Genomic DNA, 10,956 nt, shown 5'->3' with positions numbered 1-10,956 from the left:
ACCCAAGATTGGTAAAACAGTGTGAGGAAGAACAGAGAAGCAACCAGGCTTGGAACTTTAATCACAGGCATAGTGTCTTTGGACTGGTAATTCCCAGAGACCCAGGGTAATGCTCTGGGGACCCCAGGTTCGAATCCCACCATGGGTTGGTGGGGAAATCTGAATTTTGAAAAAAAAATCTGAATTAAAAGAGTCTGATGATGACCATGAAACCATTACCAATTATCATAAAAACCCATCTGGTGTTCTACTAAGTCGCGTTAGGGATGGGAATCTTCCCTCCTTACTTGGTCTGGCCTACATGTGACTCCAGACCCATGGCAATGTGGCTGGCTCTTAAAAATGCTCCTTGAACAAGGGCATTAGGGCTGGGCAGATAAATGCTGGGCCTAGTCAGTGATGCCCATATACCCATGAACGAATAAGAAAAGATAGTTTACCAGTGCTGAAACCTGGGGAAAGAATATGGGCCCGAAACCAACAGAGAGAAGGCACAATCATTGAAAAAACTCAACAACCAAAATTGCACAGACTGAGACAGACTAGGGTATCGTATGGAGAAACTGCAGTGTCTTAATAACCTTGGAGAGAAAGCCAGTAGGAACTTGGGCTTACCATTCAGATCCTGAAGAGGAGGAAAGACCTAGTACCAGCTCTCCAGCTACCCAGAAGGAAAGCACTCTCACATTGACGGAAAGGAAAGGATTGAATATCCTTGACCTCAGAAGGAGATCATATCAGGAAGTGAGATCAGGGAGATTAGACAAGCACCTGTGAAGTATGAGACTTTGATGAGGGAGATGGAGAAGGCAGTAAAAATAATGGGGATAAAGACTTGGGGAGAGGTAGAATAAAGGGTTAACAACAGAAGCATACATGATGTCAATGTAATAATAATGTCAGATTACATGACTGAGAGTAAGAGTGATCTGAAAGGAGAGGCTCCAACCCTGGTAGAGGCCCAATGTGTAAATACTTGCTGTAAATAAAGTAATAGTTTTAAGAGACTACAGGCTTGAGCAGCTGGGAGGGAAGTACATGTTTCCAATCTTGACCTTCCCATTGCCTTTTAGAGCCTAACTGAAAGGAGAACGGTGCTAGGTTTGGGTTGCGATGAGAGAAGGGACTGAGTAAGAGATGCAGGCTTAGAGCACCTGCAGCTTGGAGGTCAGAAGTGATTGTGGGAAGAGGGAAGGGGGATGTGAGAAGTGAGAATGCACCATCATCTTCTGTGGTCTAAACTAACCACGGCCTCAGCACCAGCCACTCCAATGAAGGCCACCTGCATTTTCTCCATGAGGAACTGGGGCTGTTCCTGATCCCCTGCTGCTAACTCCAGCTGTGCTCCTGCAGTTTGTTGCTGTCCTCCTCAACCTTGACCATGCCTCAGAATTTGGTGTCATCTGCATATTTAGAAATTGTGGTTTTGATTCCAAACTCCCAAGTGAAGGAAGGGCATGACATGGTAGAGAGCGGGTTTCCCAGGCTTTTGCTGCAACACTCAAGGCCCTTGGCCCAAGAGGGTGCTGCAAGAGAGACCGCTCTTTATCATGTCCACGCCATCTCTGCTCTACCTGTAGGTCACACTCTTCTATAACAGCTTCATTATCTGTTACAACCAGAATGCACCATTTATTTAAGACGTGCAGCTGGTTTTAAATGGTGCAGGATAGCTTTGCATGAATCTTGGGCCTTGTTGATGTGTGAGCTACTCAACAGTGAGATTAACACTGGGCTACACATTGGATTGCATAGGATGCATGGCCACAAACAGGCCATTCAGGCCCAACCAGTCCATGCTGTGTTAATCCTCCACTCGAGCTTCCACCCATCTTTTCTCATCTAAATCTACCATTGTAACCCTCTATTCCATCTCTCTCAAATGCTTATCTAGCTTCCCCTTAAATGCACCTATACCATTCACTTCAATCACCCTCTGCTTTAATAAGTCCCACATTCTCACCACTCTTTGGGTAAAGAAGTTTCTTCTGAATTCCGTATTGGCCATTTCTTGCTGACTATTTACATTGATGGACTCTAGTTCTGACCTTCTGCACAAGAAGGAACATTCTCTCTATCAAAACCTTTCTTAAGTTTTAAAGACCTGAATTTGGTCGACCCTCAGTTTACTTATTTCAAGAGGAAAGAGACCCAGGGCTGAATTTTTAAGGCAATCATGGTGGGATCATCTGCTCAACCTGTCAGTAATGGGCTGCTTCTCCTGCCGCTGGACATTGGGAACTTCTTTGTATGCATCTGCTTATCAGTATAAGCCTCAGCGCATCGTAATCATCCTCCCACGCTGGATCATCAGAGCACGTTGGCGTGCTTGCGTGCTGAGGTGTGTCACAACTGTACATAAACAACGTGCACCTGTGAGCTGCACTTCACTCATGACTTCGAGGTTTGTTTGCCTATCCTACTTCAGGAAGCACCCGCTGTCATCAGCACTAGGCTTCATAAGCAGCACCACATCACTTTAGTGGGGAGGGTTCACCGGCAGGTCTCCACCTACCAGACCACCATAAGGCGTGGGTGGCTTTTCAATGGCTGCAGGGCTAGGGCTTTGCTCAGGGAAGGGGGAGAAGTGGCCTCAGGCAAGAGAAGAGGCTGCAGGTTGAGGGCTGTACTGGGGAAGGAGGGGAACCCAGGGTGTGTGTGGGGGCCACAAACTGATCTGTGCAGGTGGCCTAAAGATGGTGAGGGCTGAGGAGGCAGCCTCCAGAGGAGATGAGGCCAGGTGGAGGTGCGGGGGTGTGTGAGAGAGAGTGAGTGGTGATGTCCCTTGAGCTGGCAGTGAGTGAGATGCCAGGGAATGTGTGATGGGTTGTGAGTGTGTGAGTTTAGAGTGATGAGATGGTTGCCTTACCCTGGCTGCATGGATGAGATCGTTCATCCTCTATCTGCATTGGATGGCCAACCTCTTCTGTGCAGCATTAGCACTGATCACCACCGCCATCAGTCACCACTGATTGCCACTACCACCAGAGTGGTAATGTTGCTGCCCCTCCTTCAGCCAGAGCAGGGTTAGAGGGTATCATGGCGGATCTCCATGGCATCCAAAAGGTGCTGAAGGGATGTGTCACTAAACCTGGGGGGCTGCAGTCTTTTTGCCTTTCGGGGCCATGTCTTCTTTGCAGCCATCGTGGGCGGAGTCACTGAGAGGTGTGTATGCAGCAAGGTAACAGCATGGCAGGTGAATCGGAGCCCACCCACCATCGAAACGACCTGTTTCCCAGGAATGCATGCTTCATGAGGCAGGATTGGGGCAATGTGTCGATACAATGCGGCCGGCGGATAAAACATTCTTTTTCCTGCTCACTACTGCACTTAGTGCAAATCCGGAATGATCATGCCCTAAGTGTGGGCTAACCAAGGTTCAATACAGGCTTAGCAAAACTTCCCTACTTTTCAATTCTACCCCTCTGGAAATAAAACCTATGTTTGGTTTGTGGGTTTTTTTTTTTGGCTTTGCTGATCTGTGGCACAACTTTTAGGGATTGACGTTTTGGAATTACAAGATCCCTTTGTTCCTCTACCCAACCTAGACTTGCACCTTCCGAGTCATGTGACTCCTCTATTCCTCCTGCCAAAATGTACTACATCACATTTATCTGTGTTGACTTCGTTTGCCAATTACTTGTCCATTCTGTAAATGTTTTAATGTCCTCCTGTAGTTTGTTGTATTTCTCCTCAGTATTGACTATCCCCCATATTTTGGTGTCATCCGCACATTTAGAAATTATGGCCGGAATTTTCCAGCACCAACTGCAACATCCACCACCCTCCCCCCGCCGTGGTGGATTTCCCCGCAGCCGGGCTGGAGAGCCATTGAAATTTCCATTCACATCGGCGGGAACTGGGATGGTCCTGCCGGTGCGAGGAGCTGGAAAATTCCAGCCAATGTCACTGATTCCAAAGTCTCAATCGTTAATGTGAATCGTGAATAACAGTGGTCCTGGCAGGCACTGATCCATGTGGGACACACCTTCACACCTTCTTCCCCTCTGAATAACGACACTTTACTCTCACTGCTTTCTGTCTTGAAGCCAGTTGGCAATCCATTCTACCACTTAAGCCCTGTCCACACTATTCCGAACTTTATTCATCAGCCTATAATCGAGCACCTTATTGAAGGCCTTTTTACAAGCTGCTATCATTTAAATTCCAGGCAAAATGAAGTTTGCTTACTTCCTACATCACTTTAAACAAGCTCAGGTTAACCCCTCCTCGCCGATTTCTGTGAGACATCAATTTTTGGCCTATTGCTTTAGATTCCACCATAATTCAAATTGCAACAAGGCAAGGGTCAGTAGAGACAGTTAGTTTGGTACAAAACAATTCTTTCTTTCCACTGATATCTACAAGTAAAGCATTATGAGGGCTGGGACTTTCCAGTCCTGCCAATGGACCTTTGGCTAGTCCATCAAATTTTCCATCCACCCCACAGGCAGGACCATAAAATTCCGGCCAAGGAGTTTACAGCACAGAAACAGGCCGTTTTGGTCCACACAAGCTTCCTCCCACCCTCCCATTACCTCGACCCATCAACAAAACCTTCTCTCCATATGGTTACTTCCTCTATTAGTGCATCCATGCTATTTACCTCCCTGTGGCAGTGGGTTACACGTTCTCATCACTTGAATGATCTGTTGGATTTATTAATGACCAACTTATATTTATGGCCAGGGTTTTGGTCTCACCCATTTTCTTTGCGTCAAGCCCTTTCAAAATCTTGGGTTAGCCCCTGCGTCTTTTCATTTCTTGAGAAAGGAGACCCAGCCTGTCCATAGTTCCTGACTGGGATAAACTCTGTTCTGGTATCACCCTTGTGAATCTTTATAGCACCTTCTCCAGTGCCTCTATGTCCTTTTTATGACATGGAAGCCAAAACAGCTCACAGTGCTCCACAGTGCTTGCAGATGAGGTCATTTTGGTGAACGTCTACCATTGCAAACTCTCTGGAAGTACCCTGGAGCAGTTTTAAAGTGTTGGGTGAGTTCCTGGATCTGACAGCCTGCACCATTGCATCCTTATGTGGAATGTAAGGGTTTGATGACCTGTCCAAACAAAGGCAGCAACAGGTATCGGGGATACTGTTTTGGATCCTCCTGGGTCTGCAACAGGTCAGGGAGAAGGAAAATGGACGGTAGAGAGGAGAGGCTCAATGCGGTGCCCTCTACCAACTTACAGCTAGACTCATCCATGCTCATGGACAATGACAGAAGGCTGATTGGCAGGTCTGCCAACACACTCAACATCTGATCTGATGGATCAGGGATCTCCTGTACACCCAGTGAAGTTCCTCACCTGAGTCCTGCCCAGCAGAACTCATCTTCCACTTCACCCTCCAGGAAACTGGCACTCAAACATCCTAACCCCTTGGTTTGACTGCAGCTCACTCATACATAAATGATTCACCACGTGCTGATCCAGCTCAATTCTAGCCTCCAAAGCGCATGCAATGCCAATCTCTGAGCCTCTGGCTGCCTGTACCAGATCAAGTGTCGGTGCTTTTTTTCATCAGTGCTGCAGACTTACCCTCCCTTTTCCTCCTGGGGCTGCTGTGACTGGGCAGACAGCTGGACTTGGGTGTCTGAAAACAGTGAAGCAGAACGGGAGGTTTGGGATGAGGGAAGTAAAATGTAGAGCGGGCAGGAAGAGGTCCATGTTCACACCATCTGCTGCTTGCACATCAGATAGCAGGATGACGGTGAGCTCGGGGTTGTAAAGGGGCATAAGGCAGAAAGATGCTGTCACCGTCAGTATTCTCAGTGATGCTGGGTGCCGCATACTCGGTTGGGTCCGCATCAGGCTGCAGGGAGCCATTTCCCCCATTGGGTCTAGAAGCTTCATGTGTCCTTGGCCCCCTTCAATTCTGTTCTTCTCCATTCTATTGCGTGCCACCATTCCCTGCAGGAGAGAGGGCAGAGCGTGGGTGATTGTGTTGCAATATGTTTGGGTGATGTCCTGCCACAGCTGAATAGCCGATGGCATGTGGAGGCAGCAAGGGGTAAATGTGAGACTGGCAACATTGGAAGGTGTGTGAGGGTGAGATGGGGTATCTGGATGTTAGGCAGGAGTCCTGATTGCCAGGGAAGGCTACTGGATGAGTGGTGGAGGTGTGGCGCATTAAGCAGTGAGAGAGGTTGCTGATGCCATGGGCTGGAGATGTCATGTGAAGATGCGTTCACTACCTCTGACCATCAGCATGAAGTCATTAAAAATCTTGTCACTCTGCTGCCAGGTCCTTAGAGCCAGACTCCAGGAATAAACCTTCCTGGCCATCTGTACTCAATCCCTTCTGAGGCTGTACCTTGACAGGCCCGTGGAAACATGACATCTCTCTCCCTGTCCATCTCCAGCACTAATGTCCCTAGTTTGCGTGACCATGGAGCCCTCGCTCTCTTTGCCATTGTTTTCCATTTTTCTTCCCAAGAATTGCAGCACTAATATTCAACAGTAGCCTCCTCACTAATATTCAACAGCAGCCTCCTCACTAATATTCAACAGCAGCCTCCTCACTAATATTCAACAGGAGCCTCCTGTCAGTGAGTGCAGCCTCTCTTGAAGAAGGACAGACTGCCTTTAAAAACAGAAAGCACCACATGCTCTCAGCAAACAATGCTGAGTGTAGACAAAGCCAGGAAAGGAGCATTCGCTCGCCCTACATTGCAATCATGAGAATGAGGTGCTAGCTTCAAAACTATCTCCACTGGGACAGAAAAATGCTACCCCTGTATGATATGCAATCCAATTTAAAGCTCATCTTTTCCACGGAGTATTCTTCCTATTCTTTCCACTACAATATACTCCCTTGCACAGTTATCAGCCATGGTTCGGTTGGTAGCACACTGTCCTTGAATCAGAGGGCTCTGTGTTCAATTCCTGTTCCCTTGCTTAAGCACAAAAATCAAGGCTGACACTGCAGTGCATCATTGAGGGAGGTGCTTTCTTTCAAATGAGACGTTAAGCCAAGACCTCATCTGCTTACTCAGGCGGATGTGAATATCCCATGGTACTATTTGAAAAAGTACAGGGGAATTATGCCCTGTGTCTTGGCCAACACTTATTCTGCAATCGATGCTACAAAACAAAAAAAAACAGATTGTCTGGTCATTATGACATTGCTGTTCATGGGATCTGGCTGTGCACAATTTAGCTGCCTTGTTTTCTACATTATAACAGTGACTACATTTTAAAATTGGCTGTAAAATGCTTCAAGACATCTGGTGTTCATAAAAAGTGACAGGTAAATGCAAGCCCTTGCTCTTTTTTTTAAAAATCTATGATAAAGTTCATTTACATGAGGTCATAAATGATGCTGTATGATAATGTTATTTCCTTTTCCTTAACATCTTTCCAACTACTGTAGCATTTTTGCAATGTAAAATTTCAAGCCAAGGCAATTCAAAATTGAGAGAGAGCGCTTTACAAAACCAGAATCTCTAACCCAACAGATCATAAGTTCAGCAAAACAGAACAGGCAAGTCTTGGCAATTCTCCCTTGGAGGGCAGCAAACATCACTTATTTGCAGTAAAGCCAGTGACTGCAGTAAGAAACCAGGGATTGAGCATCCCAATGAGAAATTTCCTTTACTCTGAGCTGATTAATTCCTGTGAAACATCTTCTTTCTGTAAAATGAGTATGCTTAAACTTTCAGTCCACTCACACGGTCTGTGATTACTCTATCAAAGATTCCACCAGATCCAGCAAGTGCTAAGCCTTTAAGAGAATAGTTTAGGTGCACATCGACTGAGAAAATCGATTCAGGTCTTCCAAAGCATTGAAAGTTCCTAACGAAAGCTATTAGATTTGAACCTGGCAACAGGGGAAAACTTAAACCGCAGGATGCTAATGCTTGGGCAAAATTGACTCTGTCTATGAAAAAAAAACCTTCAAGAAATTAGTCGTGACAGAGTCAGAAACAAATTGCTTTTTCTGATTGTACAGGTGAAAGCTTTTAAAATTGGTACTTGTATTCAGTAACATTTTTGGAGGCCAATTTATAAGTGACCTTTGGAAGTCTGATGCTTGGTCTATTGATGGACATATGGCACAGGTGCTGCTCAACAGCGGAAATAAAAAGCAAAATATTCAAAAGAGTCAAGTCTCAGCTTCTTATGCTGTTTCTTATTGAGGCACTCGGAACAAAGAATTTTCCTTTGCAAGGACGGAATCCTTTAATCCTCAATATTTCAGCTGAATCATTGAATCATTCATGGCACTCGAGGTGGACCATTTGGCCCATCGATCCCTGTGACAGCTCTTTGAAAGAGTTACCTATTTGTCTCACATCCATCTCTCCTTCCCCACGGAATCTTGGTACTGGAATATTTTAAATTTTTTTTTATCCATTCACGGGATGTGGACTTCGCTGGCTGGGCCAGCATTTATTGCCCATTCCAACTTGCCCTTGAGAAGGTGGTGATGAGCTGCCTTCTTGAACCGCTGCAGCCCGTGTGGTGTAGGTGCACAGTGCTGTTAGAAAGGGAGTTCCAGGTTTTTGACAGTGGAGGAATGGCGATTTTTTCCAAGTCAGGATGGTGAGTGACTATGAGGGGAACTTCCATGTGGTGGTATTCCCATCTGTCTGCTGCCCTTGTCCTTCTAGGTGGTAGTGCTGTGGGTTTGGAAGGTGCTGTCTAAGGTGAATTCCTACAGTGTGTCTTGTAGATGGTACACACTGCTGCTACTGTGCGGCAGTGGTGGAGGGAGTGAATGTTTGTAGATGTGGTATCAATCAAGCTTTGTCATGGACGGTGTCAAGCTTCTTGAGTATTGTGGGAGCTGCACTCATCCAGTTAAGTGGGGAGTATTCCATCACACTCCTGACTTGTGCCTTGTAGATGGTGGACAGGCTTTGGGATGTCAAGAGGTGAGTTATTCATTGCAGGATTCCTAGCCTCTGACCTACTCTTTATTATTTCCTGTAATTGTTGGGATTCCCATGGTGGATAATGGAAATTATTTGATCATTGAGAAATTCCAAATTTCAGTCTTCCTTCCAAGGTATAGCAATGGGATTGATACAGAATATACATAACATAGGACAGGAGGAGGCCATTCAGCCCCTCAGTTCTGTTCCTCCATTGAGTTAGGTCATGTCTGACTTGTGTCTTAACTCCACCTGAGTTACCAAACCCATATTACCCTAGTTTAGCAAAAACCTATTTCCAATTTTCACTTGACCTACCAGAATTTAAGATAAGACATTAACTGAATTCAACCATTCTTGGGGTTGTGAGATTATTTATGTTGTACAGCAGGAGTTTGTCATTGTTGGGCCTGCAATTGGCATTTGTCACAATACTTGGTTCTGGAAAAATTCTGTCAGATTGTCAGATAAGAGAATTGGGTTTATTGGCTACTTTAACACAAATTCATGGATTTGTAAGCTCTTTCATAGAAAACCGCATACAGTCTTGTTCCAACTCTACTGTACAGATTGTTGGTCCCCGTGGTTAAGAAAGCATATATTGGCCTTGGAGACAGTTCAAAAGAGATTCACTAGGCTGATTCCTGGGGTGAAGGGGTTGATTTATCAAGAACAGGTAAACAGGTTAGGGCTTTATTCATTAGCGTTTAGTAGAATGAGGGGCAATCTTATTGAAACGTACAAGATTCTGAAGAGGTTTGACAGGATAGATGTTGAGAAGATGTTTCCACTAGTGGGGGAATCTCGAACCAGGGGACATAGTTACAGAATAAGGGGGCACTCATTAAAACTGAGATGTGAAGGAATTTCTTCTCTCAGAGGGCAGTGAATGTCTGAATTCTCTACCTCAGAAAGTTGTGGAGGCTAGATCACTGAGAGTATTTAAAGAGGAGGTAGATAGAGTTTTGAAATATCGGGGAGTTGAGGGCTAAGAGGAGCTGGCACGAAAGAGGAGTTGAGGTCTGGGGCAGATCAGCCATGATCTTATTGAATGGCAGGGCAGGCTTGAGGGGCCGAATGGCCTACTCCTGCTCCTATTTCTTATGTTATGTTCTTACTTTCTTATTACTAAGATTGCCTATTTGCACCTTTGTAATAAAGCCTGATTTCAACCCAGCCTTAGCATATCCTCTGGTGAAACCCTCACTTGTGCCAATTTTACCTCTAGGCATGAGTATTCCAATGCACTCTGGCTTTCTTCCCTCATTCCATCCTCCCTAAACTCTTTTACCCATGTCCTAGCTCACATCAAGTCCAGTTCACTCTTGTGCTTGCTCAACAATATAGGCTCCCTGGTCAAGCAATGCCTTGATTTTGAAATTCTCATACTTGCTTTCAAATTCCTCCCTGGCCTGTCCCCTTATATCTCTGTAATTTCTGTAATTTCATCCAGTCCCACAAACCTCCGAGATATGCATTCTCGTCTAATTTCTAGCCTCTTAACCGTCCCCAAATTCAGTCACTCCGCCACTGGTGACTGTGCATTCAGTTGCCTGGGCCCTAAGTTCTGCAATTCCCTCCCTAAATTTCTCCACCTCTAAATCTTGCTTTTTCCTTTAAGATGTTCCTTAAATTCTACCAAGCCTTTGATTGTCTGACGTGGTTTGGTGTCTAATTTTTCTCTATAATGCTCCGGTGAAGTGCCTTGGGATGTTCTATAATGTTAAAGGTGCTTTATAAATATAATTTGTTGTTGTGGTAAGTTGCAAATGTTAAGTAACCTACAATACCAGGAGTCAGGACAAATCTACACGATTCACTTGAGTGACATGTAAGTATTTCGTCTGGATTGGAAAGGCGAGCCCTGAAGGTTTGGTTGAAGTGAAAGGGGGGTGAGAAAGCACATGACTTGTATTCTAGAAATCAGGCGTTACACTGCATCAACTGCTTGTTATACCCATTACCCGACATTTGGAACAATGACATCAATAGCATCGAGTATTGGCCTGTCCTAGAACAGGCATCCAATATAAATTGGGCTGGTTCATGCTCCAGTGGCCAACTTTGCCCCCCCCCC

The sequence above is a fragment of the Carcharodon carcharias genome, chromosome 9 (assembly GCF_017639515.1).
Source record: "Carcharodon carcharias isolate sCarCar2 chromosome 9, sCarCar2.pri, whole genome shotgun sequence".
NCBI classification, from domain to species: Eukaryota; Metazoa; Chordata; class Chondrichthyes; order Lamniformes; family Lamnidae; genus Carcharodon; species Carcharodon carcharias.
The sequence above is the reverse complement of the archived record's forward strand: the minus strand, read 5'-3'. Positions refer to the sequence as shown.